A 27939-nucleotide genomic window follows, 5' to 3' on the forward strand; every position below is an offset into this window, starting at 1 on the left:
ATAGCTAAGTCAGTTTCATAAACTGAAAATCCTCACAACTGTCCTAACCTGGAGCCAACATGGTAATTAAAGAGACATAACAGGAACAAATTATCCACTGGAAGTGAACACAGTGACCACAGAATGAATGGATTATGTCGAGTGTCAAAAGACAAGATAAAAAATATGAAGTGGAAAAAAATTGATAGTCACAGTTCATTGCAAGCACACACAGGACATTTGAGTCACTCCCCTGAAATAGTAAAGAAAAATTTGAGTCTGATATTTCCAGCTATTTTTACTTATGACAGCTGAAACCAGGGTGATACAATTTTACTATTATTATTGTGACTCTATTGTATGAAACAACCAAGGGACAAGAAAAAAAGGCATTGAATTTTGTGGAACTATGATGACAAGGAAAGGGGACAGAAACTTGAGGACAAACTCTTCTCTTATTTTGAGGTTTTGCCCGAGTCATTTACTTACTTACCAGGTGGTATATAAAATCTCACTATCGTGCTGAGGATCCCCAACTTCAAAATGTAGGTTTTAAAATGATGACCAAATAAATCCAGAGACTTTTTTTTTTCTTTTGGTAAAGCATTTGCCTTGTGTGCTCAATCTGAAAATAAAATGAATTTACCCAGTTGTGAGTTCTTCTCACAAGTCTATTTAGTTATAACTTTTGGTTCTCCAAACATTATCATGTATAGCATTATCAGTATAGCATAGCTTCTCACATGGACTGGAGGCTGCCTGGGCCAGAGGAGCCCAGTGGTCAAGGGCCATGCTCTGATTCTCACTCACCGTACTGGGTGCTAGACCCAGGCCTAGTTCTTTTCAAATCACCTAGTGTAGTTACAGATACATCCAGCTATGGAGATATGCCTAGTAACAGTGATGCTGCTCTTTTAGGTAAACTTGGGTACCAGGCAAAAAAAGCACACACACACACACACACACATATATACACATACACATGTACACACACCACACAGAAGAGAAATAAGGGATTAAGTGGCCTCAATCAACCGATTCATCAAAATCTGGATTTAAGCAGACCTGAGTTTAATTTCCTATATTCCATCCCTCTAGGTATGTGACCTGAAAAGTTGCTTAACCTTACTTGCCTTGAGTTTCCCACGCGAAGCAACTGTAATAAGAAATAATGAGACAATGCATGTAAAACTCAATAGCTCATTACTTGACACACAGGAAACACTCAAAAATCTTATTATTCACTCTTTTTTAAGAAACTGAGAGGGGCAGAGGAGAGAGGAAAAGATGCAAGGATGCTATGGGAGTCACTTAAGAATGTTGCTATTTTCATAATCAAATTCATTACAATTCACACTCTTTATTTGGAGATTCTTTCACCCCAATTTTTCCTATAAATGGACACCAGTTATATAACATTGTGATGGTCTCATATTTATTTTTGAGTTCTAGCAACTACCTATCTATATGAATATATGCACTCGGCTTAAAACTTTCCATCTCCAGAAATTCACCATTTGGAATTGTGATAAAAATCACCAAGCCAACAAAATTTTTTAAGACTCTCCAGTGTCCAATGATTCTTTCTGCACCCAAGTTATTAAACTCATTATAAAAGCCTTGATCCCCTTGTAATACTATTAGTGATGTTCAAATTTCTGTCCTGCAGCCAAGTTCTTCCTGCTGAGAGGATGAAGATGATTGAAGTCAATGGGAGCTGGATATGAGTAAACGATGGCAGCTTTTGCTGTTGGATAAAGTAACTTCTATTTTCTCTCCACCCAAGGAGCTTCTTCTCTTTCATCTTAAGATAGAGGCACTGAATACTGATGAGGCATGTCTTCAACTAACCTCAGTGATGAATTTTTGGAAATCCCATTTGGATTCCAAACACACGGTCTGCATTTTCTGCAGGGTTAGGTAATCTGCCAGAAATAATAAGTTTCCTTTCCACAGAAAAAGTGCACCAATGAATTACTTCAGATCTCTACCATTTGCCTTACTGTCAAGTAACTTGTCTCTTTTTACTACTCCAACTCTATTTTCATAAAGTCTGGTTTTTGAAGTTTTTTACCAAATAGTAAAAAATTCAAACTGAATACCATTGAAGAAAGCAGAAAAACGACAAAATAGAGTCACTACCTGATATATAACTCCTGATATATAAATTCAGGCTTAAGTCTTTGTCTTACAGAGAAAGGCACATATACTCATGATTCTCAAGCTTATGTCAAAGATGACAATCACTTGGATGATTTTCTCCTCATTTGAATCGGAACTTTCAGAAATGTGCTATATTGCTACAGAACAGACACAACTGAACAAAACTGAACCATTCAAAATAGCCAAAATATAAGGGGTAATGGATAAATTAATCTGCATTTGGTCCCTATAGGTAAAGAGATTGAACTTATTGCTTGTTTGGGAAGGGATAAAGGAGCAGAAAAAGAGGTCAAGCATAAATATTTAGTTGCATTTATCAGACCCACAGGCTTTTGCAAACACTTAAATTGTGATCAAAACATGAAATGTATAGTTTGAATGAAGAGTACATTCTGTGAATATTTTCTTTAATAACTATTCTCTTCTTTTTTAAATCCTAAAGGAAAGAGGATTAAGATGCTTTTCATGAACAAAACCAGCTATGGCTTGATGTATTATCCCATACATCTCAGCCATGGAAAAGTATATCTTATTTGATTGATAAGAATAATAAAACACTACCCTCTTGGAGAAAAACAAATGTCTACTGAAATTGGATAATGACCTATACTACCAAATCTCTGCAGAGAATCTTGCTGAAGTAGTAATTTGAATGATAGCACCTTTAATTAAAATTGTATCTAGTTTAAGAAAAAAATATTAATTCTGTTTCTGTCTTATACTTCCTCCATGGTTCAGCTTAAATTTTACATCTCCCATGAAGCATTCTGTGATTTTTCTAACGTTGAATGGGATTTTTTTCTTCACGTGAAGGCCACACTACATTGACAATGCCTCTTTTATTGTTGTTGTTTACCCATTCATCAGTGGACAGGGAGCTGGGTTGTGTCCACTCTTTGGCTATTGTGAATAATGCTACTATAAACAGTTGTGTGCAAGTTTTTATATAGATATATGTTTTCAGTTCTTGGGTATGAACCTAGGAGTAGAATTGAAACTGTGGTAGACAGAAGGTCTGCCAAGTACATCCATGTCTTAATCCCCAAAAGCTATGAATTTGTTAGGAGAAATGGAAAAGGAGAATTCAGGTTGCACATGAAATTAGGAAATCAGGTATCCTACAACAGGGGTCCCCAAACACCCCACCCCTACCCCAGGCCACACAGCAGGAGGTGAGCTGTGGGCAAACTAATGAAGCTTCATCTGCCGCTCCCCATCGCTCACATTACTGCCTGAACCATCCTCCCCCACCCCTCATCCATGGAAAAATTGTCTTCCACGAAACCAGTTCCCAGTGCCAAAAAGGTTGGGGACCACTGTCCTACAATACATAAGTGAGTCTCACATAATCACAACAGTCCATAAAAATGGAAGGAGGAGGCAGAAAATGTTGAAGTGATTCAATATGAAAAGTATTCAATCTGACATTACTTGTTTTGAACGGTGGGGGGCGGGGGGGTGCAGGGTCAGACATGAGCCAAAGAGTGCAGTCAGCTTTTAGAAGTTGCAAAAGCCAAGGAAATGGATTTTCCCCTAGAGTCTCTATAAGAAATGTAGACCTGCCAACACCTATATTTTAGCCCAGTAAGAACAGTGCAAGATTCCTGATCTATAGCATGATTAAGATAATAAACTTGTATTCATAAAGCCACCAAGTTTGTGGTAATATGTTGCAGAAGCAATAGAAAACTAATACACTGAGTCACATGGTAACTCTACATTTAACTTAAGGAATTGCTAAACGGTATTTTTCAAAGAAGCTCTACCATTTTACATCGCTACCAACAATTTCTCCACATCCTCACCAACACATTACTGTTGGTCATTCTGATTATGGCCATCCTAGTGCGTGTGAACTGGTATTTCATTGTCATTTTGATTTGCATTTCCTGAAGAGGGGGCAGGGGCAGGGAGGAGTTTGTACTTTTCCTCTCATATACCAGAACCAAGTATTTTCTAAGAAGAAAAAAAAATGCACTTCTAAAGATAAATACCAATTAAAGGAGCAGAGTAAGTTTTCATAGAAATATAGAAAAATGTTTAAACAATTTGCCAAATTTATCAGCAGCAGCAGAATTTACTGAACACCCGTTTTCTGCAGGAATAGTAATTACCGTTTCTGAACCACTTTCTCTATAACTATAGGAGACAGACTGCATTAATAGGCCCATTTCTTTATACCTCCCAGTTGTTAAAAAAATAAAATAAAATTCGATTGAGTAAATTTGAAGATCTAACTGGCTTTATTAAATGATTCATGAATTGGGCAGCATCTCACCTAATAGAGAGGTGCTCTGAGGAACTGTATAAAATGGAAGGCTTTCATAGAAATAGGCAGGATAAGGAGGTTATTAGCAAAAGAATAGAAGGGATTTTAGGCAAGGCTGCCTCACAAGTGCTGACCAGAAAAATTTCAGAAATTCCATTCTTGGGAAAGTTTAAAATTGCAATTAAATCTTGGTTTGCTGTCCTGGGAGCAAGTGATTCCACCTTGGACCTGTTTCTTTTTTCTTCTTCTCCTTTTTTAACACAGTATTCATACCCTTTGATGTGACGTTTTATTTCCTCTCAAGAAGGAGGTAGTGCCTATTTTTCCCAATCCTTCTATCTTGGTTTCCATGTAACTTGCCAATGGAATGTGACAGAGGCAACAGCATGCCATTTCCAAGCCTAGGACTCAAGAGACTGTGTGTGTTTCTGTTTGCTCTCCTGTCCCTTTGCCGTTGTCAGGAGAACATATCTTCTGGAAGATGAGAAACATGTGGAATATAACCAAGTGTCCATACTCGCTCCTGTAAAGACTGTCCCAGATCAGAAGACCCCCATCAAAGACAAAAAATTCATGAGTGAGCCCAGCTGAGATCACCTGACCCCTTGCCTTATGGTTCATAAGCTATGGTAATAAATGATTGCTGTTTGTAGCTACTAAATTTTTCATTTGTTATGCAATAACTTCAATTGTTATGCAATAACTAATGGTTATGATACTAGACACTATGTTGATTATAATATATATATATATATATATATATATATATATATATATAAAATGCCAAATAGTCACATGAGGTGCTATTTTTTCCTATTGTGTAATTCAGAAAATTTACACTCAGAAGTAAGTAACTCTACAAAATACACAGTAAGTTAAAATATTGGAGTTGAACCTTTGGATCTGTTATTTCAATAACATTCTTTTCCATTACCACTGTGTAACAAGGTATTGTTCTCAGACCAAACTGCTTACTGTAAATTAAATCTCTAGTCAACATTGTTATATTAGGAAGCTCTTATTTTATGTTATTTTTAAATGAGATTCTTTGTATTTCACAGAGTTTAAGATGTTTGATGGTGTCCATCAAAAGACATTTTGACTAGATTTCTTTTATTATGATGATTTCCAAACTCTATAATCATTAAACTACAAGGTTGGTCAAGTTTGGTGAGCCATGAGAATAAAAATCTTTATTCTCTCCCCCACCCCCAAATACACACAAATTGCTCACAGTCCTTGCATTCCTACTCATTTTGCTATCCTTGTTGTAGTCACATTTTCACTGTTCTTACTTGAGGCACCCTGGTCATCATCATCACTGGCTCTGCACAAGAAGAAATATGTCATTTTCTGGCAACCCAAAGATAAATTCTCTCTCTCCAATCACCTGACAAAAACATATGGTATAGAGAGATCTCACTGGAATATTCATTGCAGTTCAAGTGCTCCACACTTAATTATTTTCATCTGGGGATCACTGGTGACTGAGCTCTTGCTCTTAAAGGACATGCCCAGGGCACAGCTACTACAGTTACATTCACTTCTAAATATTTCCCATTCCATAGGAAATTGAAAGTAGTAGACACGAGAATGTCCTTCAACTTTTTCTGTTTCGCTTTCTGTCCTAGTCTCTGTTCTTCAGCATCTTCTTATTATATGTGTTCAAAAATTTTATTTACTCCATATATCTTTTGATATCAACTTAAATTTCCAAACAAGTATCATTTCCATTATTTGAATTCATGTAGCTTATTTTGCTCTGTATTTTTAGAATGAGAGTTTCTGTCACTTAATGTGAAAAACTGAACAGGAAATTACCAGTAGCCAGCTTCCTAAATTTATCAGAAAAATCTAGTCATCTCACGCTTCTGAGCATCTGATTGAAGGACAGATCTTCTAATGTAGAGTAAGGGTTTTAATAAATCACTATCTATGACCCCTGCCATAGCCTCCCTTTCCCAACATGGTAATAGTTCACCATACAGACTCTCTTGTGATGTTCAAAGTTGGAAGTCTGAAATACAGCATTTCATTACTTCTGATTTATTAGGGGTTTATCTACATTTGATGATGACAGACTCTGAAAGCCTGCTTTTTAAAATTTTACACAGTATTAACACATTTTTCAGCATAGTTGTCTGGTATTCGCATAGTACATTAACTCATTAATGAATTATCCTATATATAATAAGATAAATCATTGGACTGTCAAAGATATTGTACACACCTCAGGCAAATTCTACCCCTATTTTTAATTCAAAATTCCTATTGCATATTTTGTGCACACTTGGTCACAACTTGCTGATATTTATTCATCCAAAATCATATATATGTGTATATATATACATATAAAATCTTTATACATTACCACAATCAAGATACAGAATATTTCCAACGCTCAAAAATTTTGTGTTCCTTTTCAATCTTCCTTCACCCCAAGGCATTTTCTCTCAACATAGATTAGTTTTGCCTGTGCTTAAATTTCACATAAATTGACTTATAATTAATCAACTCTTTTGCATTAGACTGTTGATATTTTTGAGTTTATCAATGTTCTTGTACAACAACGTGTCCATTCTCTTGGCTGAATAGTATCTATTATATAAATATATCACAGTTTGCTTAGTCCTTCTCATGTTGATAAAAATTTATGTTATTTGTTGTTTGTGCTGTTATAAATGAGGCCACTATGAATATTTATGTACATTTTTTTGTGTGTGTAATATATGTTTTTATTTCCTTGGCTAAAAATTTAAGAGTATGGTTACTAAATCATAAGGAAGTATATGTGTTATGTTAATAGAAAATGTCAAAAATTTTTTCCATAGCTGTTTTTTTGTTTTTCACTCCCAACAGCAATAATGAAAACTCCAACTGCCCCTCATCCTTACCAAATTTGATTATTTCAATTCTTTTTACTTTAGCTGGCACACTGGATATTAAGTAGTATCTAGTTATAGTTTTAATTTGAATTTCTCTGATGACTAATGATGCTGAGCACTTTTTCTGTGCTTACTGACCTTTCTTCTGCTGTGAAGTGTTTATTCAAGTCTTGACTCATTTTCTAAAAATTAGGTTGTTTTCCTTCCTATTATGGAGTCATAGGATTTTTTTTATATATTCTGAATATCAGTTGTCTGTTAGATTTATGTACTAAAAATATATTCTAATAGTTTGGGACATGCTTTTGCATTTTTATTGTGGTAAAAATGCATAATGTAAAGCTTAACATTTTAACCATTTATCTACATCTTTATACATTGTGTGCCAAATAACATAGATTTATAATTATTTTTATGCATTTTTCTTTCAAATCATAGAAAATAAAAAGAACAGTTACAAACCAAAAGACAATAATGCTAGCTTTTACATATCTTCCCATGTGTTACCTTTACTGGACATCTTTTTTTCTTCATATAGCTTTTAATATGTCAACCTACTGCCTTCTGGCCTCCATGCTTTATTTTGAGGATCCTTTGTACATAGTAAATCACTGTTCTCTTGCTGCTTTCAAGATTCTTTGTTTCTGGCATTCAACAATTTGACTATAATTGTCTTGATATGGTTCTCTTTGAAGTTATTCTACTTAGACGTCACTGACATTTTTGGATTTCTAGATTCCTATCTTTCATCAGATTTGGAAAATTTTGGGCCATTATTTCTTCAAATAGTCTTCCTGCCCCCTTTCTCCCTCTCTTCTCCTTCTGAGACTCCCATAATAAATGTATTACTCTATTTGATAGAGTTCCACAAGTCCATTATACTCTGTTCACTTTTTTTTCCTTTTTTAGTATTTCTTTTTGCTTCCCAAACTAGATAATCTCAATTATCCTATATCCAGGTTTTCTGATTCTGTTTTCTGCTTCCCCAAATCTTCTATTGAACCTCTTGAGAGAATTTTTTATTTGTTATTGTACTTTTCAGTTCCAGAATTTTTGTTTGGCTCCTTTTTATAACTTTGATCTCTTTATTAACATTTTATTCATAGTTCATTTTCCTGATTTCCTCTAATTCTTTGCCCATGTTCTTCTTTAGCTCTTTTAGCATATTTAAGACAATTGTTTTTAAATTCAACAGCAGCCAAAAATGTCCAGTTAAAAGTGGGCAAAGGCCTTGAATAAACACTTGGCCCAAAATGATATACAAATGACCAATTAGCACATGGACAGATGCTCAAAATCATTCATTAGGAAGATACAAATCAAAACCATAACGAGATACAACTTCACAGCTACCATCATTTTTTTTAAAGGAAAATAAAAAGCACTGGCAGGAACATAGAGAAAGTGGAACCCTCACACACTGCTAGAAGAGATGTTAAGTGGTATAGCTGTGAAAAACAATCTGGCAGTTCCTCAAAAAGGTAAACATAGAATTAAAATGTCACTCAGCCTACACTGTCATTTTTCTAATACTACTTACACTTTTCTGAAAAGTAAAATTTTAGGCCCAAATAATTTAATTTTATATGGTAAAAATCTGTGAAGTAGTCTATTTCCAGGGATATTGAAAATGAAATAACTTCACAATTTCCACCCCTGTTCAGGGCTATAAAAATAAAAGACAATATTTATTGAGAATGCCCAAGTAACCTCAGAATTTTGCAATATTGATATACGTTAGAAAAATCAAACTCTATTACCCTTGTGTATTACATTAACCTAATAACAATTTATCGAAAGTGCTTTACTATAAAAATTGAGGCAAAAGTATAAAATGTTAAAAATTATGTGAAAAGATAACATTTTCAACTATAAACTGGTATGTGAAAATATGTACCTTTTTCACAGGATGCAAAGCCATCCCTGATCCCAAGAAGTAAAAACCCTCCCCCCTTCACATCTGCCCTCAGTAAAATGACCTCAGTAAAATTACTGCAAAAATATACTGAGAAATATATGAGTCAACGCTCGGTACTGAGTTTTAAGGTAGAATTTTGATGCCCATGGTAATACATTTGAGAACAAAAGGACTTTTGAGTTTCAAACACTTTCACATTGTGGCCCCAAGGTCTTGGTTTAATAATAGATATTGTAAAACATGTGATCTTTGTTCTAGTCACCTTCCTCCTTTTCTGAGATTAGATAGACATCCTTCAAGGAGAAGGAAGAAAAAGGAGAGCTGGAGAGGGAGCAAGAAAATCAGACCATGACAGACTCTCTGAGCAGAGCTTCATCCTTCCCACCCCTCTAGCTATGCTCTGGGCAGAGGTGCAATACAATAGCTAGACAGGCTTGAGGATCTCAGAATGGAGAGGACTGCTTCCCAAACCCAGGTTCAGGAGTTTTCAAAGGGTCTCCATGGTGACAGATATGAAAATGAGGTATATATAAGCTGAGACTGGTCCAGGCAGCATACAAATGTTTCCATTTGGCTTCATGAGAGAGCAGCTTCTGTTTTTTTATGCCTCCAAGAAAGTTGTAGATGTTAGCTGAGAGAGAGACAGACAGACAGAGAGGGTGGGGGGAAAGGGAAAAGGAGAGGGAGAGGGAGAAAGAGAAGATTATTTGGAAATATCTTTGACTGTAATGAGAGTAGCTACAGGGGGAGTGACCTGGACTATAAAGCGCCCGATTCAGATACAGTAGAGGACAGCACTGTGGAAGTCTGTGATGCCTGTGAACCAGACGGGACACTCTATACACCTCAGCAGATGCCACTATGGGCAGACACAGACAGGTGACCAGGTAACCCCACCTGACACTTCAGCAATTTAGATGCCACTCAAGCTACAATGAATGAGAAAGAAGGGACAATTATTAACTTACTGGGTTTAAACGTCACTAGATAAAATCTAGCAAGCATAACCAAAATTACAGTGTCTGGTAGGAGGCAGAAGAAGCGCTTTATACAATTTAAGTTGAATCACAGAAAGAAAATTATTCTTTATGCACACCTGGGTACATGGCTTATGAAATTAAAACATTTTTGGACTAAAAGGAACTTTAAAAGTTGTGTACTCTAACCTTGTTATTTAGCCAATAAAGAAGCAAAAGTCCAGTGAGGGTAAGAGATTTACACAAACTTACCCCACATAATTAGTGACACAGTCAGAACCAGAACCCAGTGTCCTGTTTTCTAGTTTGGACTTCTTTCTTCTACATCAGACTACCTCACTATCCTATAAAAGCTATATTTTTATTATTGCAATACAAATCATTTCAACATATAAGCAGTTTCACGTGCATTATGAATATACTTATACAGGCTTGACAGGTAGGCAACTACAGCATGTCAGTTTGTTATTCTTGCTTTCAATGAATGTTAAAAAAATATACCATCTGGGTGTTAGAAGTAATTTTTGCTTTTAGGTTTGCTAGAGGCAAGAAAAGGATGTTTTATTATTAACACTACTCAAAACAAGTAGTTAAAACCAACTTTGAATATTTTATCACCAACCTGTCAATATATATTTAAAAACCAGGTGAAAAAAAATAAATCTACAGTAAATCTGACTTTTAAGATTGTTTTGTCTAGTAAGACAAATATATTGCAATTAGAAAGAAATTATACCAGACGTGTTTTCTGGACACTTTCTTTAATCTTTGTTTTTTGATATAAATACTTTGATATATGCTACTTCGAAGATTTATTATTAAGCTGATTGCTCCAGGTAAGAGTGAATGAAAACTTTCGAGTCCTTTTTGTTACAGTTGTGTTCCTTTTCTCACCAAAGCAGAAGTATGAGCATAGGCAAAGTGTCCCAAATTTTGTTGGAGTATTTTGTATTTTATGTCACACTAACTTCGATTAGTTTACTGACCTAATAACCTTCATTTCCTAACATAAAATCTTGTATTTTGCCTACTTTTAAGCTTTACATATTTGCAAATATGTAACCTGTTATAAGCCATTCTTTCATAGAATTGATAAATGGATATTTTTCTTATATAATCATTATCATTTAATTTAATTCTCTTTTGAGATATTCCTAGATGTCACCTATTTATTTAATTTGGTTGCACCAGGTCTTATTTGCAGCACATGGGCTCCTTAGTTGTGGCATGTGACCTCTTAGTTGCAGCATGCATGTGGGATCTAGTTCCCAGACCAGGGGTCGAACCTGGGCCCCCTGCATTGGAAGGCAAAGTCTTAACCACTGGACTGACAGGGAGGTCCCCTCACCTATTTATTCTACTAATTACAAGAAGCATAAATAACATTGAATGGAAATTAGCATTTGCAAAAGATTTTTATATTCATTAGCAGATTTGATATTCGAAACAATCCAGAGGATAATGGTAGTAACAATAGAGTGATATTAACAGGCAAGTTTATTTATCATTCTCAATTAAAGGTGACTTTTTTGGGCTTCCCTGGTGGCGCAGTGGTTGAGAGTCCGCCTGCCGATGCAGGGGACGCGGGTTCGTGCCCCGGTGCGGGAGGATCCCACATGCCGCGGAGCGGCTGGGCCCGTGAGCCGTGGCCGCTGAGCCTGCGCATCCGGAGCCTGTGCTCCGCAACGGGAGAGGCTACAACAGTGAGAGGCCCGCGTACTTCAAAAACAAAAAGGTGATTTGTTTGTTTGGTTTTTGTTTTGTTTTGCGGTACGCGGGCCTCTCACTGTTGTAGCCTCTCCCGTTGCGGAGCACAGGCTCCGGATGCGCAGGCTCAGCGGCCACGGCTCACGGGCCCAGCCGCTCCGCGGCATGTGGGATCCTCCCGCACCGGGGCACGAACCCGCGTCCCCTGCATCGGCAGGCGGACTCTCAACCACTGCGCCACCAGGGAAGCCCAAGGTGATTTTTTTTTAAAAAAAAAGCTCAGGGAGTTTAAATTGGCCAAGGTCAAGTAGCTTATATTCATTCCATACATATCCCAACTTAAATGTTAACAGAGGATATTATTTTAGACTAAAACCATCTTCAGTATAAACTTTAAAAGTACTTTATAAATGTAAAGTAATAAAAAATGCAAGGAGATGTTATTCAACCATGAGTAGAGAGGAAAAAACATGGACTTAGCCTTATTACCCAGAAGACCCATTACAAGTTACCTGACTCCCGCTGAGGGACTGAGAGAAATAATATTCCAGGAATAAGAGAGAAATCAGATACATTCTGCCATCCCTATATTTTGTCATTAGAGTAACTTGGTGAAATTATATGCTAATGAGAAAAATAAAGTTAATAATATTATGAATTAAGACTCTCCTGGGTGTAGTGTTCTAAAATAAACACTTAGATATATGTATATGTAGACAGTGGTTATAGCCAAATGGTTAAATTTGAGGATATTTAACTTTTCTACATCCGTGACATATTTTGAAAGAAGCACATATCAGGATTCTGCTTCAGTGTAAGATACAGTAGGATGCAACAGGCCAAAGCACTCACTGAAGACCAAAAATGCCTAACAAAAATAAATCATTTTAAAGATACCAGAGATCTGTGAAAACAACAAGGATTCAATGAACTCAACTTCAAGAAAGGGAAGAACACTTCTTGGCACTTCCTATCACTTTTCCCTACTTTATTTTATGCATAGGATTTACCACTACCCACATTATACAGGTCACACTCACTTATCTAAGCTAAATATCTTTGAGAATTCACATGCTTTTTAATTTTAGAAAAGCAATACAGTGCACATATTCTACTTCTGTTACACTGTCCATATCAAATTAAGCAAATTAATACTCCTATAATAAAATATATGAATATCCACTCTGTGATGAGTAAAAGTTATAAACAGTCTTTCATTAATTTAGCTCAGGAGATGAGTTATAAGGAAATTTTGGTCTCCAGAAGTTTTTGATTTCAGAATTATGCTAAAGAGAGATGTATTATATTTTTGCCATTAATTGTCTGCTTCCACTAAAATGTCAGTTCTGTGAGGGCAAGGACCTTTTTATATTTGAATTATGGTAGCCCCAGACCCTAGAACAGTGCATGATTGATAGGAAGCTCTAAGCAAACGAGTGTATGATGATTTGCAAAAGGATGCCCAGGAAACAAAAACAGAGCTGCTTCATCAACCACAAGACAAATCTGAGTACTGTTTATTTACTTTACCAGTATTGCATCACGAGTAACTGAGGACTTTTCAGCTCAGCAGAGGTGGATGTCCTGAAATGTCACAGCACTCACATATATCAAGACAAGAATAATTGCAAATGTTTAGTATTGATGGAGCCTGGAGAATCACAATAAAAAGGAGGAAATAACTTTTTCATGAAGATGATCTCTATAAGAGCTCTTCATTTAAAATCCACCACCTCTCCTGGGGAATGGCAGTTCGTAAACAAAATACTATGAACTGTTTGTGTGGAAAAACTGCAAGGAATAGGGGTCATTTCAATACACAAATATATACTAACTGCATTTAGCAAGACAAAATAGGAAAGAAAGAATATAAGATTTAAATTGCATCCATTTAAAAGACATTTCTTAATACAAAATATCTAAGGTTTTCATGATATTGCAATCTTTGTGTGGAATGAGATCTTGGGAAGTCACTTATGCCTAAATCACCCAGGGCAGGGGAAAAGCTATATAGGAATCAACTTTTAAAAGAAACATTCAAATGAGCACAATTTGTAAAAATGCACCAACCAACAAGTCTTCATTTTACCTTAATTTTATGTCTGGGAGTGTATGAGGACTGTTGGCAAGATACACAAATGAAGACAATGTCTCTGAAGTTGCACAATTTTTTCTTTTTTAAAGAATACAAGAAAGTCATTTTAACTGAGGACTTACAGGCATAAGGGCATATTTATCTGGTACTAAGAACTGAGATAGGAAAAACATCAGTATGGGCTGGCAAAGAACTGTGGGACTTGATCAGAACCATCAATGATGTTCAGTGTGTGGATGAGTAGAAGCTATAAAGAAAGAAATTTCCTAAGGAAGGGAGAAGCACCTGAGAATACACTACAGTGGAAATGAGCATGACAGAGTGCAATAGCCTAGGCTAAAGGCAGCCCTCAGCTTTAGTTTCAGATGTAGTCAAGTGTTGGAAGGAAATTACTAGACATTAAGCATTTATTTCCCCCAGAGCCTTCCCAGGGATTGTTATAATGCTTTGCACATGCTTAACACCCTTGCTGGATAAGCAGGTTCTAATTGAGCAATTACACTCTACATTCTGTTTGCCAACATAGCCTTCTTCTGACCACACTGGCATGGGGGAGAATCTATGGAGGAAAATGCAGCACAGCTTTGAGTCATTATTCTAACAGCATCATCCCTATGTGAAACACATCTAGTCCTGTCCACATTTACAAATACCACCCAGTGTTTGTGAGTATATCCTCAATGCTTTATACTCCTCCACACATCACTTTGTTTACGAACCCGAGCAGAAAGCATGTGATGCAAAGGAGGTAATGCAGTATAGTCACGAAGAGCGTGGCCTCTGGAATTTGACCAGTGTGAGTTCTAGAAAAACACTTACTGAATTAGTCATCATAGGCAAATGACCTAATTTCTCAAAGTCTTAACATATATTACAATTATAGATAAAGCCCATAAAGCACTCAGGACAGAGTCTGGCATATAGTGTGAGTTCAGTATGTGTCACCTGTTAGTAGCATCACTACTAATTGGCTCTATTGCCTTGTGTTGTTCAAGAAAATAACCTAATATTAATCAAACTGTCAAAAATTAAATACAAAGAAAACATATTAAAAGCAGCAAGGGAAAAACAACAAATAACACACAAGGGAATCCCCATAAGGTTAACAGCTGATCTTTCAGCAGAAACTCTGCAAGCCAGAAGGGAGTGGCAGGACATATTGAAAGTGTTGAAGGAGAAAAACCTGCAACCAAGATTACTCTACCCAGCAAGGATCTCATTCAGATTTGATGGAGAAATTAAAACCTTTACAGACAAGCAAAAGCTGAGAGAGTTCAGCACCACCAAACCAGCTCTACAACAACTGCTAAAGGAACTTCTCTAGGCAAGAAACACAAAAGAAGGAAAGGACCTACAATAACAAACCCAAAACAATGAAGAAAATGGGAACAGGAACACAAATATCGATAATTACCTTAAATGTAAATGGACTAAATGCTCCCACCAAAAGACACAGATTGGCTGAATGGATACAAAAACAAGACCCATATATTTGCTGTCTACAAGAGACCCACTTCAGACCTAGAGACACATACAGACTGAAAGTAAGGGGATGGAAAAAGGTATTTCATGCAAGTGGAAACCAAAAGAAAGCTGGAGTAGCAATTCTCATATCAGACAAAATAGACTTTAAAACAAAGACTATTAGAAGAGACAAAGAAGGACACTACATAATGATCAAGGGATCAATCCAAGAGGAAGATATAACAATTGTAAATATTTATGCACCCAACATAGGTGCACCTCAATACATAAGGCAAATACTGACAACCATAAAAGGGGAAATCGACAGTAACACATTCATAGTAGGGGACTTTAACACCCCACTTTCAACAATGGACAGATCATCCAAAATGAAAATAAATAAGGAAACACAAGCTTTAAATGATACATTAAACGAGATGGAGTTAATTGATATTTATAGGACATTCCATCCAAAAACAACAGAATACACATTTTTCTCAAGTGCTCATGGAACATTCTCCAGGATAGATCATATCTTGGGTCACAAATCAAGCCTTGGTAAATTTAAGAAAATTGAAATTGTATCAAGTATCTTTTCTGACCACAACGCCATGAGACTAGATATCAATTACAGGAAAAGATCTGTAAAAAATACAAACACATGGAGGCTAAACAATACACTACTTAATAATGAAGATATCACTGAAGAAATCAAAGAGGAAATCAAAAAATACCTAGAAACAAATGACAATGGAGACACAACGACCCAAAACCTGTGGGATGCAGCAAAAGCAGTTCTAAGGGGGAAGTTCATAGCAATACAAGCCCACCTTAAGAAGCAGGAAGCATCTCGAATAAACAACCTAACCTTGCACCTCAAGCAATTAGAGAAAGAAGAACAAAAAAACCCCATAGCAGAAGGAAAGAAATCATAAAAATCAGATCAGAAATAAATGAAAAAGAAATGAAGGAAACAATAGCAAAGATCAATAAAACTAAAAGCTGGTTCTTTGAGAAGATAAACAAAATAGATAAACCACTAGCCAGACTCATCAAGAAAAAAAGGGAGAAGACCCAAATCAATAGAATTAGAAATGAAAAAGGAGAGGTAACAACTGACACTGCAGAAATAAAAGAGATCATGAGAGATTACTACAAGCAACTCTATGCCAATAAAATGGACAATCTGGAAGAAATGGACAAATTCTTAGAGAGGCACAACCTGCCAAGACTGAATCAGGAAGAAATAGAAAATATGAACAGACCAATCACAAGCACTGAAATTGAAACTGTGATTAAAAATCTTCCAACAAAGAAAAGCCCAGGACCAGATGGCTTCACAGGCGAATTCTATAAAACATTTAGAGAAGAGCTAACACCTATCCTTCTCAAACTCTTCCAAAATATAGCAGAGGGAGGAACACTCCCAAACTCCTTCTACGAGGCCACCATCACCTTGATACCAAAACCAGACAAGGATGTCACAAAGAAAGAAAACTACAGGCCAATATCACTGATAAACATAGATGCAAAAATCCTCAACAAAATACTAGCAAACAGAATCCAACAGCACATTAAAAAGATCATACACCATGATCAAGTGGGGTTTATTTCAGGAATGCAAGGATTCTTCAATATACGCAAATCTATCAATGTGATAAACCATATTAACAAACTGAAGGAGAAAAACCATATGATCATCTCAATAGATGCAGAGAAAGCTTTTGACAAAATTCAACACCCATTTATGATAAAAACCCTGCAGAAAGTAGGCATAGAGGGAACTTTCCTCAACATAATAAAGGCCATATATGACAAGCCCACAGCAAACATCATCCTCAATGGTGAAAAACTGAAAGCATTTCCACTAAGATCAGGAACAAGACAAGGTTGCCCACTCTCACCACTCTTATTCAACATAGTTTTGGCAGTTTTAGCCACAGCAATCAGAGAAGAAAAGGAAATAAAAGGAATCCAAATCGGAAAAGAAGAAGTAAAGCTGTCACTGTTTGCAGATGACATGATCCTATACATAGAGAACCCTAAAGATGCTACCAGAAAACTACTAGAGCTAATCAATGAATTTGGTAAAGTGGCAGGATACAAAATTAATGCACAGAAATCTCTGGCATTCCTATATACTAATGATGAAAAATCTGAAAGTGAAATCAAGAAAACACTCCCATTTACCATTGCAACAAAAAGAATAAAATATCTAGGAATAAACCTACCTAAGGAGACAAAAGATCTGTATGCAGAAAATTATAAGACACTGATGAAAGAAATTAAAGATGATACAAATAGATGGAGAGATATACCATATTCTTGGATTGGAAGAATCAACATTGTGAAAATGACTCTACTACCGAAAGCAATCTATAGATTCAATGCAATCCCTATCAAACTACCACTGGCATTTTTCACAGAACTAGAACAAAAAATTTTGCAATTTGTATGGAAACACAAAAGACCCCGAATAGCCAAAGCAATCTTGAGAACGAAAGAAGGAACTGGAGGAATCAGGCTCCCAGACTTCAGACTATACTACAAAGCTACAGTTATCAAGACGGTATGGTACTGGCACAAAAACAGAAAGATAGATCAATGGAACAGGATAGAAAGCCCAGAGATAAACCCACGCACATATGGTCACCTTATCTTTGACAAAGGAGGCAGAAATGTACAGTGGAGAAAGGACAACCTATTCAATAAGTGGTGCTGGGAAAACTGGACAGCTACATGTAAAAGTATGAAATTAGATCACTCCCTAACACCGTACACAAAAATAAGCTCAAAATGGATTAAAGACCTAAATGTAAGGCCAGAAACTATCAAACTCTTAGAGGAAAACATAGGCAGAACACTCTATGACATAAATCACAGCAAGGTCCTTTTTGACCCACCTCCTAGAGAAATGGAAATAAAAACAAGAGTAAACAAATGGGACCTAATGAAACTTAAAAGCTTTTGTGCAGCAGAGGAAACCATAAAGAAGACCAAAAGACAACCCTCAGAATGGGAGAAAATATTTGCAAATGAAGCAACTGACAAAGGATTGATCTCCAAAATTTATAAGCAGCTCATGCAGCTTAATAACAAAAAAACAAACAACCCAATCCAAAAATGGGCAGAAGACCTAAATAGACATTTCTCCAAAGAAGATATACAGAGTGCCAACAAACACATGAAAGAATGCTCAACATCACTAATCATGAGAGAAATGCAAATCAAAACTACAATGAGATATCATCTCACACCAGTCAGAATGGCCATCATCAAAAAATCTAGAAACAATAAATGCTGGAGAGGGTGTGGAGAAAAGGGAACCCTCTTACACTGTTGGTGGGAATGTAAATTGATACAGCCACTGTGGAGAACAGTATGGAGGTTCCTTAAAAAGCTACAAATAGAACTACCATATGACCCAGCAATCCCACTACTGGGCATATACCCTGAGAAAACCATAATTCAAAAAGAGTCATGTACCAAAATGTTCATTGCAGCTCTATTTACAATAGCCCAGAGATGGAAACAACCTAAGTGTCCATCATCGGATGAATGGATAAAGAAGATGTGGCACATATATACAATGGAATATTACTCAGCCATAAAAAGAGACGAAATTGAGCTATTTGTAATGAGGTGGATAGACCTAGAGTCTGTCATACAGAGTGAAGTAAGTCAGAAAGAGAGAGACAAATACCGTATGCTAACACATATATATGGAATTTAAAAAAAAAAAGTCATGAAAAACCTAGGGGTGAAACAGGAATAAAGACACAGACTTACTAGAGAATGGACTTGAGGCTATGGGGAGGGGGAAGGGTAAACGGTGACAAAGCGATAAAGAGGCATGGACATATATACACTACCAAATGTAAGGTAGATAGCTAGTGGGAAGCAGCCGCATAGCACAGGGAGATCAGCTCGGTGCTTTGTGACCGCCTGGAGGGGTGGGATAGGGAGGGTGGGAGGGAGGGAGACGCAAGCGGGAAGAGATATGGGAATATATGTATATATATAACTGATTCATTTTGTTGTGAAGCTGAAACTAACATACCATTGTAAAGCAATTATACTCCAATAAAGATGTTAAAAAAAAAAAAGAAAGAAAATAACCTACAAATATTTTAAATTTCATTAGCAACATTAAAGTATTGCTTATAGAACTGTAATCACTTTGTCATTTTAAGAATCAATATAGTCTTACATAATTTTCTACTTCATAACAAAACTTACTTTTAAGTGGCATGTTTGTTATTCTAGTCTGCAGGGTAAAGATGAACCCATCCCTGCTGCGCCTTATCTTAGAGCATGCTCTGTGAGTCTGCCTACATGCAAAGCAACTTGTTCACAAGTCGGCCTCAGTTAATCAGCACAACCGCCGTAGTGACTTAACAGTTTAGAGTAAATGGGTAACTTTAAGAAATCAGAGGTAGTGGAGGTTGCTGCGAAGACTCATCTCCTTATATTATACCCTGTTGAAATGTTTTATATGTCAAATCTGAATGTTTCTATGTTAACAAGTATTTCCATTTCTCTGAGGGATTTGGATATTGGCTTCAATTTGAACTTACTAGTAGGAAAGCATACAGCTTTCAGGACTTGACAAGAGTGGCAAATTCTGGAACTTCACAGATTTCTTAGAATCCTCACTTTGACACAATAATATGTAGGACTCACCCAATAAGAAGGAAACATCTTTTGGCTAGACAACAGTTTCAGCTGCCAGGAACAGTGTCTCACCCGCAGCAGCCCTTCATGCCTCTATGGCCCCAGAGTTCTCCGAAATGAACATAATATATGTCATGCATCCCATGTTGTGTCAGAAAATTCCAATCACACGCACAAAACCTCTGCACAATCAATCCAGCAGTTTTCATGTGCTGCAATTCTAAATAGGCACACATTTTAGCTACATAGATGGCATAGATCACATTATTTTCTACCCCATCATATTAACCAATAAGATTACCTCAAGAAGTATGCAAGAATTTCTTCTCAAAGTTATGAAGAGAAGAGGAACTTATGTGTGTGGAATTCCCAATTTCTATAGCCTTTAATTATTGTTAAATATATTGAGAATAAAAGAAACTTTGTATTTGTAGACTTTCCTTAATCCGCACCCAATGCAGTTACCTTCTATGTCACTTACTATTGCAAACTGTTGCAAGATTTCCCCCACCTTGACTCTATCAGCATCATCTGTAGAAAAATATAGAAACTAATTATGGGCATCAATATATTTTCTAGTGGATTCATACCGCTAACTCCTTTCCCAAAAAAAGGCTCTGAGGCAGCTAGACTTTGAACAATTCTTTTCAATTTATAGAGTATCTTTGTCTGATTTTCTCTTAGACCCTCACAATAGCCCTATTAATATATTTATTATTGGGCTTCCCTGGTGGCACAGTGGTTGAGAGTCTGCCTGCCGATGCAGGGGACGCGGGTTCGTGCCCCAGTCCGGGAAGATCCCACATGCCGCGGAGCGGCTGGGCCCGTGAGCCGTGGCCACTGAGCCTGCGCGTCCGGAGCCTGTGCTCCGCAACGGGAGAGGCCACAACAGTGAGAGGCCCACGTACCGCAAAAAAAAAAAAAAAAAAAAAAATAGCTTTAGAAAGGCGCAAGTTTTATTGAAAAATCATCTGAGAAAAATATCTACATGCCTCAACATGTTGGACATCTCCAATAAAAAGTTCATTGTTAGAATGTTCAGAAGATAAAGATCTATCCTATAATTAATCACTAGGAGGAGGCTGTAAGCATTTTGTCCTAGGTCTTTGGGGATCACGATGTAGTAAAAGATGCAGGAACTCATAATGAAGCTAGAGGAATAATTACAACTATACTGAAAGAGGTAAACTGTAATCCAAGCCATCCTGTCTAGTCCATAAGCAGTTAATTTTAAATAAATTTTGCAGACTAACTTTCAGTGGGTCATCAGAGGGAAAACAGATCAATCTTCCCCATTGATTTGGAGCGATTAGGCAGGCTGCTCAAAATTGGTAGAACTATTTTTGGACCTTGAGAAATAGGAAAACTTCTAATAGAGATGTAGAAATCTGGCAACCCAGACTGAAGAAACAGCTTGAATATAAAAATTTTATCTTGCACAGTTCATAATGCTAACTGCTATAACACACACACAATAATTCCAATGCGTTAGTACAATAACGCTTTGTCACTCATGTCCCTTATGTAAATTCTGATTTAGGCAAGCTGCCCTCATCTATCTTGGAGTTTTGCTATTTACAATACATAGTCTCCAAGTTCATCATTTAGGGAAAGAGAGAGGAGGTGGTACAACAGCTTCTAACTTCCTTAACCTGGGAGTGATCCACGTCACTTTGTTCACAAAGTCCATCCACCAAAACTAGTCATCCAGCCCCAAAAGGAGGCATAAGTGTCAGGGAAGCACATGAATATCTGGGGAGCAATCACTGTCACAAGTTGGAATTTAAAAACAAATCAAAACAAAAACAACCCAACAGTTTCTTGTTCAAATGAGAAAGTAACAGGATATGAATATGAAAACGTTAAGTCAGATCTTTTGATAGCAAGGTGAGAATTTGATTTTATTGTGTAAGTAACTAAGTTATTATAACCCAGAAGGCATAATAAATGAGGACAGTGTGGGTGGGGTAAAGGCTCATATACAGTTTCAGGTTATAAAAGGTAGGAACAAAGTGATACAATTGCCTCTATTTTATTTCTTCAAGACTAAAATTGTATGATTCTCTCATTCCCTCTAGCCCTTCACAGCAAACCTTTGTATGAATGTATCATTCAATAAATATATACTGAGAACAAAATACATGACCAACATTGTTATGTGCTCGGGACACACCACTGAATAAAAGAGACAAAATCTCTGCTTAGTGGCAGTGGGAAATTTTCTAATTTTTTTTTTTTACATCCCTAAGCATTGTAATGACCAAGAATCTACACTCCTAGCAATTCACCCAAAGTTCCTCTAGTTTACATCAAATAACCTTCTCCATTAGAGGCAGTGTGTGTATTTCTGAAACAAAGATTACTGAGCGAAGATCAATAAGCTTTGAAACAAATACTATTCAGCAGGTGGAGAAAAATAATCTCCTTTTTCCCTAAAATCATGATCTAAAGTATTAAGATTTAATAAAGCCAATCTTATAAAGACAACCATAGGAACAAATTTATACTCTAACAAAGATAGGTTTATTTTCTTGCTGCAACAAAGGAGTACACTTCAAAGCAACGGTGTGTTGACTCTCATAAAACAAAGGAAGAAGCAGTATTATTTATTGTAGGATTCCTGGAAAGGGTGGAGTTTAGGTAAAATTTAAATGAAATGGAGTTTTGATAGGCTCAAAGCAAAGCAAGGGCTTGGTATTAAAAAGGTTTACATTCTGTCTGGACTGCAAAGTGGACTCAAGGTTCTGTTTCCTTGGAAACTATAAAGTTAAAATAAATTCAGCATGTTTTATTTAGAAACTCCTTATCTATATAGCTCTGAACATGGGTTAGCAATTCAGGTTGCCTCAAAGTGACTCAGATCCTTTATGCAAAGTGAGCTATTCCATTCTTATTGATACGGTCTTCAAACAGCAAAGTTTCTGACAGTCTATGATTTCAGAAAACAAAATTTTTCAGCACTGTGTCCTTTTGTTAATCAACAAAATCAGGTTTTGCTGGTTCATAGTTTTCTCATGCCCACTCCATTCAACCTACGTAAAATTACCTCCTAAGAGGCAATGAGAAATTACAATCTCTACCCTCTTCCTCTACCCAGTATTCTCAATATTTACTGAATACTTAATGAATATATACTATTATAAACTAAATGTTTACTGTAAACAAGAACAAAATTAAGCAAAAACCTAAAGCAAATAAAAAGTCTCTGTCTTCAAGGAGCATCGCCTCACTTCACATAAAAATGATAAATGGATCCCACTGCAGGATGCCCTTTAGATGAGAAGATTTCTGTAAGTTTCTCTATCTTTTGTTCACCTGATTGATAGAAGTATTGATAAAAGGCTAAATGAATAATTTGTCAATGTCGCCACAAGGAAGAATCCTAAAACCAAAATTGTTGGCTTCAAACCAGTCCTGCTCTTCACGGTCAGTCTAATGAAACCAAAGATACACACGCGTGGAAAACAGCCAGGGCATTGGAAGAATGGAATTTATTTCTCAACCTTCCCATAGTTGGACGGACATTTCCATTTGCCTTCATTTATTTAAGTACTAATCATCTTTCAAGGCTCTTATATAGTCCCAGTTTCTCTGCCAATCCTTTCCTAATTACCAGAGGCCACATAGATTTCTCTCATCTATGAGTTGCTTTTGTAGTTGAAACCAATATCAACCAGTATAAACTCATTGTCCCCTAAGTAGCTAATTCCTAAAGTTCTAAAGAAAGCAGGGTTACTGATAAATTCTGTATAATTATTTTCTTGTGAATATGACACTATAAGTTACGGGCAATACGTAAAGTAGATCAGCTATCATTGGTGTTCACCTTTGTATTCCAAGAAACTAGCTAAAGGAACTTCAATAAACATCTGTTGAATAGATGGATGGATAGATAGATGTAATTCATTGTATAGTGTGGGATAAGTAACTTCATGCCCCTTTTGTCAGCTTATATTTTTTAAAGTGGCAATAAATTGCACTTTATGTACTTGCAATCATTTCAAAGTCACTGATACAAACAGAATCCTGAATTCCTGACATTTGAAGGAAAAACCTAAATTTCAGTCTTTATTGAAGGGTAATGAATGGTCTCCTTGAGAAAATGTAGCTAATGGGCATAAATATATGGCAAGATTGGGATAACTCAAGCCTTAAGAAAAGAAATACGATGGGAATTTTAGGAAGAAGATTTTTACTTCATACAAAAGATTAACCAATTTACCCTATTTTTTTAGGTTGAGATAATGGAATGTAAGTTAGGGGATCAAGTGAAGAGGAGAGGAAGGGATGGAGGTAAGGAAAACAATTATATGGTGGTAGTGTATTTAGTGGGGGCAGTAAATTTTAAAGAAAGATAAGAGGCATAATAACTACCTTTGTGTTGCTGAATCTCAGACGTGGCTATCAAAAATTAGCTTTTAGACTACGACAAGTTGATCATGTCAATCAGCAGTAAGGGCAATCATTTTTAATGGTAGGATCTATCTTTTCCCTTTTTGGTGTATAATATATAAGTGAGACTAATGAAAACTATAGTCCTGATTCTCTCGATGACAATTTTGCCCCTATTATAGAATGGTATGAGCCACACAGACTCGCTGAACAATAAATAAAAAGAGGTTGTGCATTTCGGTCACTCTCAGGGAAACATATTCAGAGTCAATCCTGTGAATAGCTAGGAGAAAAGAGTCCACCAGTGCCTGTAAGTCTAGATCAATGAAAATCAAAATGAGCTACTTCCTATCAGATTCACCAACTCTACGAATGAAACACACTGTTTGGTTTGAACCCAAAGACAGATAATACTGAACATAGATGGTATGCAACAGTCTACATGTACTGGCCCTTCCCTTCCTCTCTAGCCTCTCCTCCTGCTATTCTCTCCAATTCCAATTCCTCTCTACCTCACTTCCCTGTAGCTTAACAATGACTTTTCCCATGAGGCTTAGGTGTAATGCATGTGGTGCTTGTGCTTTGAATCCCAAGATACCTACAACCAAAAAAGTTAACAGCCTCCAAGGATTCCACAGGCATGGCTTTAAACCTCTGCCACATGTTTCATGCTTTGCATTATTGTTAGCTGCATTTGTGTTCTTCCTGCTAGGCTTCTTAAGAGCAGTGTTTATACATCTCACTCAGATATCATCTGTAAAGCCTATAAAAGTACCCTATGTATTAAGAACTGAATAAATGCTTGCTGGGTTTACTTAAATAATTCCAGAAAATTACACAATTTTCAGTCAGCGGATAATTCTTTTTTACTATTTTCCCATCAAATGTTCACATAGATCAAAGGTCACTTGAAAACAGCAAATTGGGAATTAACTTCTGGTCATATATCTTCTAGGACTTTTTGTCTACAACCCATTTGCCTTAAATCTGTTATGCTGCAATTACTGACCTCCTATTAAAACTTACTTAAAAGCCCCAAGAAAAGGAATACTAAAAGTGAAAAAAGACTTTTTACACTGTGGGCGGAAAGAAGTCATGAAGGAGCCCAACCTGAAGGCCTGCAGCCTCTTTGGGAGTAGCTCAGGGGAGACAGGGATCAAACTGGGTGCTACAGTGCTCCCATTAATGTAGGGTTAGCAGAGTCAGACACCCAGAACAAAGAAGAATGATCAAAGTCAGAAAAAAGCCAAGAGTCCAACTGGAAATCAGATGGCTGGAAGAGTGAAGTAGGAAGTATGCAGTCTAGGATGCAGCAAATGTAACTGTTCCCTGATGGTTCTCAGAGAGGGTGAAGCAAAATTACTGCCGGAATTTTTTTCAGATCAAATTACAGGTCCCTCCTACCAGCAAAGGGCAGATCAGAATCTCTGGGGAGGAAGATCTAAGAGGTGTATTTTGAAATTTCCTCTTATAATTCAAAAAGACTAATTAACACATTTCCCCTATTCAACCCCCCATTTACCCAGCTCTCCTAGTTAGGAATTACTAGAGTAAGTAAAGAAAATAAAGTGAGTAGGAGACAGTTTGTCACAGTAACTAAGTGTTGAGTTCTAGAGTGAGACTGTAGCAGTAGTTTCAGCTCCACCAGCTTATAACCTGGAATAATGTACTTAGACTCTTTAAAGTTCTGTTTCATTTCCTACTGAATAGAGAAAATAATAGTACCTGTTGTTGTAAGAACTAAATGAGATGATCCCTCCAAGGACCTTGACACAGTGCCTTGCATGGAATAAAGCTCAATAAATATTGGCTGTAAATAGTAAGAGCACTGTGAATCGTAACAAAAAGCAAAATACTATGGTAATGTAGGGATTTATTTGGGGAAGGTCAATGGTAGATGTAAGGAAATGGAAAGCAAGGCAACACAGGCATATCCAAGATGCAGCCCTCTTTAAAGCAAACGAGCCAGAGCCACTAGGGAGCTATTTGAGGTCAAGGGCAGCCCCATGTTAACCACTTTATCCCCTGTACTTATTATAACACTCAAGAAATACTTTTTTAAATAAATAAAGAGCAAAATTAGTCCTTAGCAGGTTTACGTTCTATCAAGTACAACATCCCCATCTGAGCAATACTAAGCACAACAAAAGAAATCTGAGACAGCAACTTGTAAACCAAGTCAGAGGTCCCAATCACAGGCAGTGAACTTCACAGACAAATTGTGAGTCACCTGAAACCACAGGAAATAGCACTTCCAGGATCCTTCTTCTTAGTCATGTTTGAATAGACATGGGAAAATCAGGTAGAGGTCACAGAAATCACTGATAATTACTGTTCAAATGGTCAGAATACATCTTTTCCTTCACAGTTGTGGGTTTCAGTCATAAAGACATCTCTGCAAACTGTAAAAATTTCACCTACGCCCACTATTCAACACTTTGATTCCTCTCATTCCTTTCTGCACAGGATTAATATTAAGACCAACTTTTCAGTTACCTAAGACTCTGTATGATACCAAGCAGGACACTATGGGGCTTCTGGGCACAAAAGCCTTTCTGTGTCCCCCATTTCTTGATTACTGGAAATATGCTTCATTTCGGCCTCCATGACCTTCCCTGAGTTCCAATGAGCAGGTTCCAACAGTTGCTAATTAGGAAAGGGAGGGGATGCGGAGACAAGGGAGGAACAGTCAAGAGAAACAATAGTGCAGCCTTGGGACAAGGTCCTGGTTCCCCATCAAGGGATACACATCACAATATCATTGAGCTGTTTTGCAGATACTGAAACCCCCACCAGGTGGGAGAAATTAACAGTATGCTGCCCACAGGCACTTAGACCCCAGACCAGTTGGAGCCAGAGGGTTGATGATGCTGACTCCCACTTACCTCACCACCAACCAATCAGAAGAATGTCCACAAGCTGATCACACCCTCTCTGAACCATTATATAAAACTTCTCACTGTGCCCTCCAGGTTGGGACACAGTTTTGAGGTCATTGGCCAACTGTGGCCCCCTTTGCCTGGCAAAGCAATAAAGCTATCCTTTTCTACTTCACCCAAAACTCTGTCTCCAAGATTTAATTCGGTGTCGGGGTACAGAGGCCAGATTCAGCTTCATGTGGAACAATGATCAACACAATGTTATTCAACACCTATTCCAAACGAAGAGACTAAATAACCAGTCAGTGAACAAAGGTTTACTGAGACGCTTCTTGCTTACTCCTATTCGCCACTTGCTTTAGGAAATTCCTTAATGCTGAGGGAATTAAAAGATCACGAAAGATACTGATCTATGTAAACAGTAACAATAAGAAAGATATTTGTAACAGTATTCACATAATACGGAATGCTGAAAGTTTATTATATGAATTGGAGGCATGTAACTTTGATTTTATATGCTTAAGATAGCTCTAAAAA

Source organism: Leucopleurus acutus (genome assembly GCF_964270905.1).
Source record: "Leucopleurus acutus genome assembly, chromosome: 14".
NCBI lineage: Eukaryota > Metazoa > Chordata > Mammalia > Artiodactyla > Delphinidae > Leucopleurus > Leucopleurus acutus.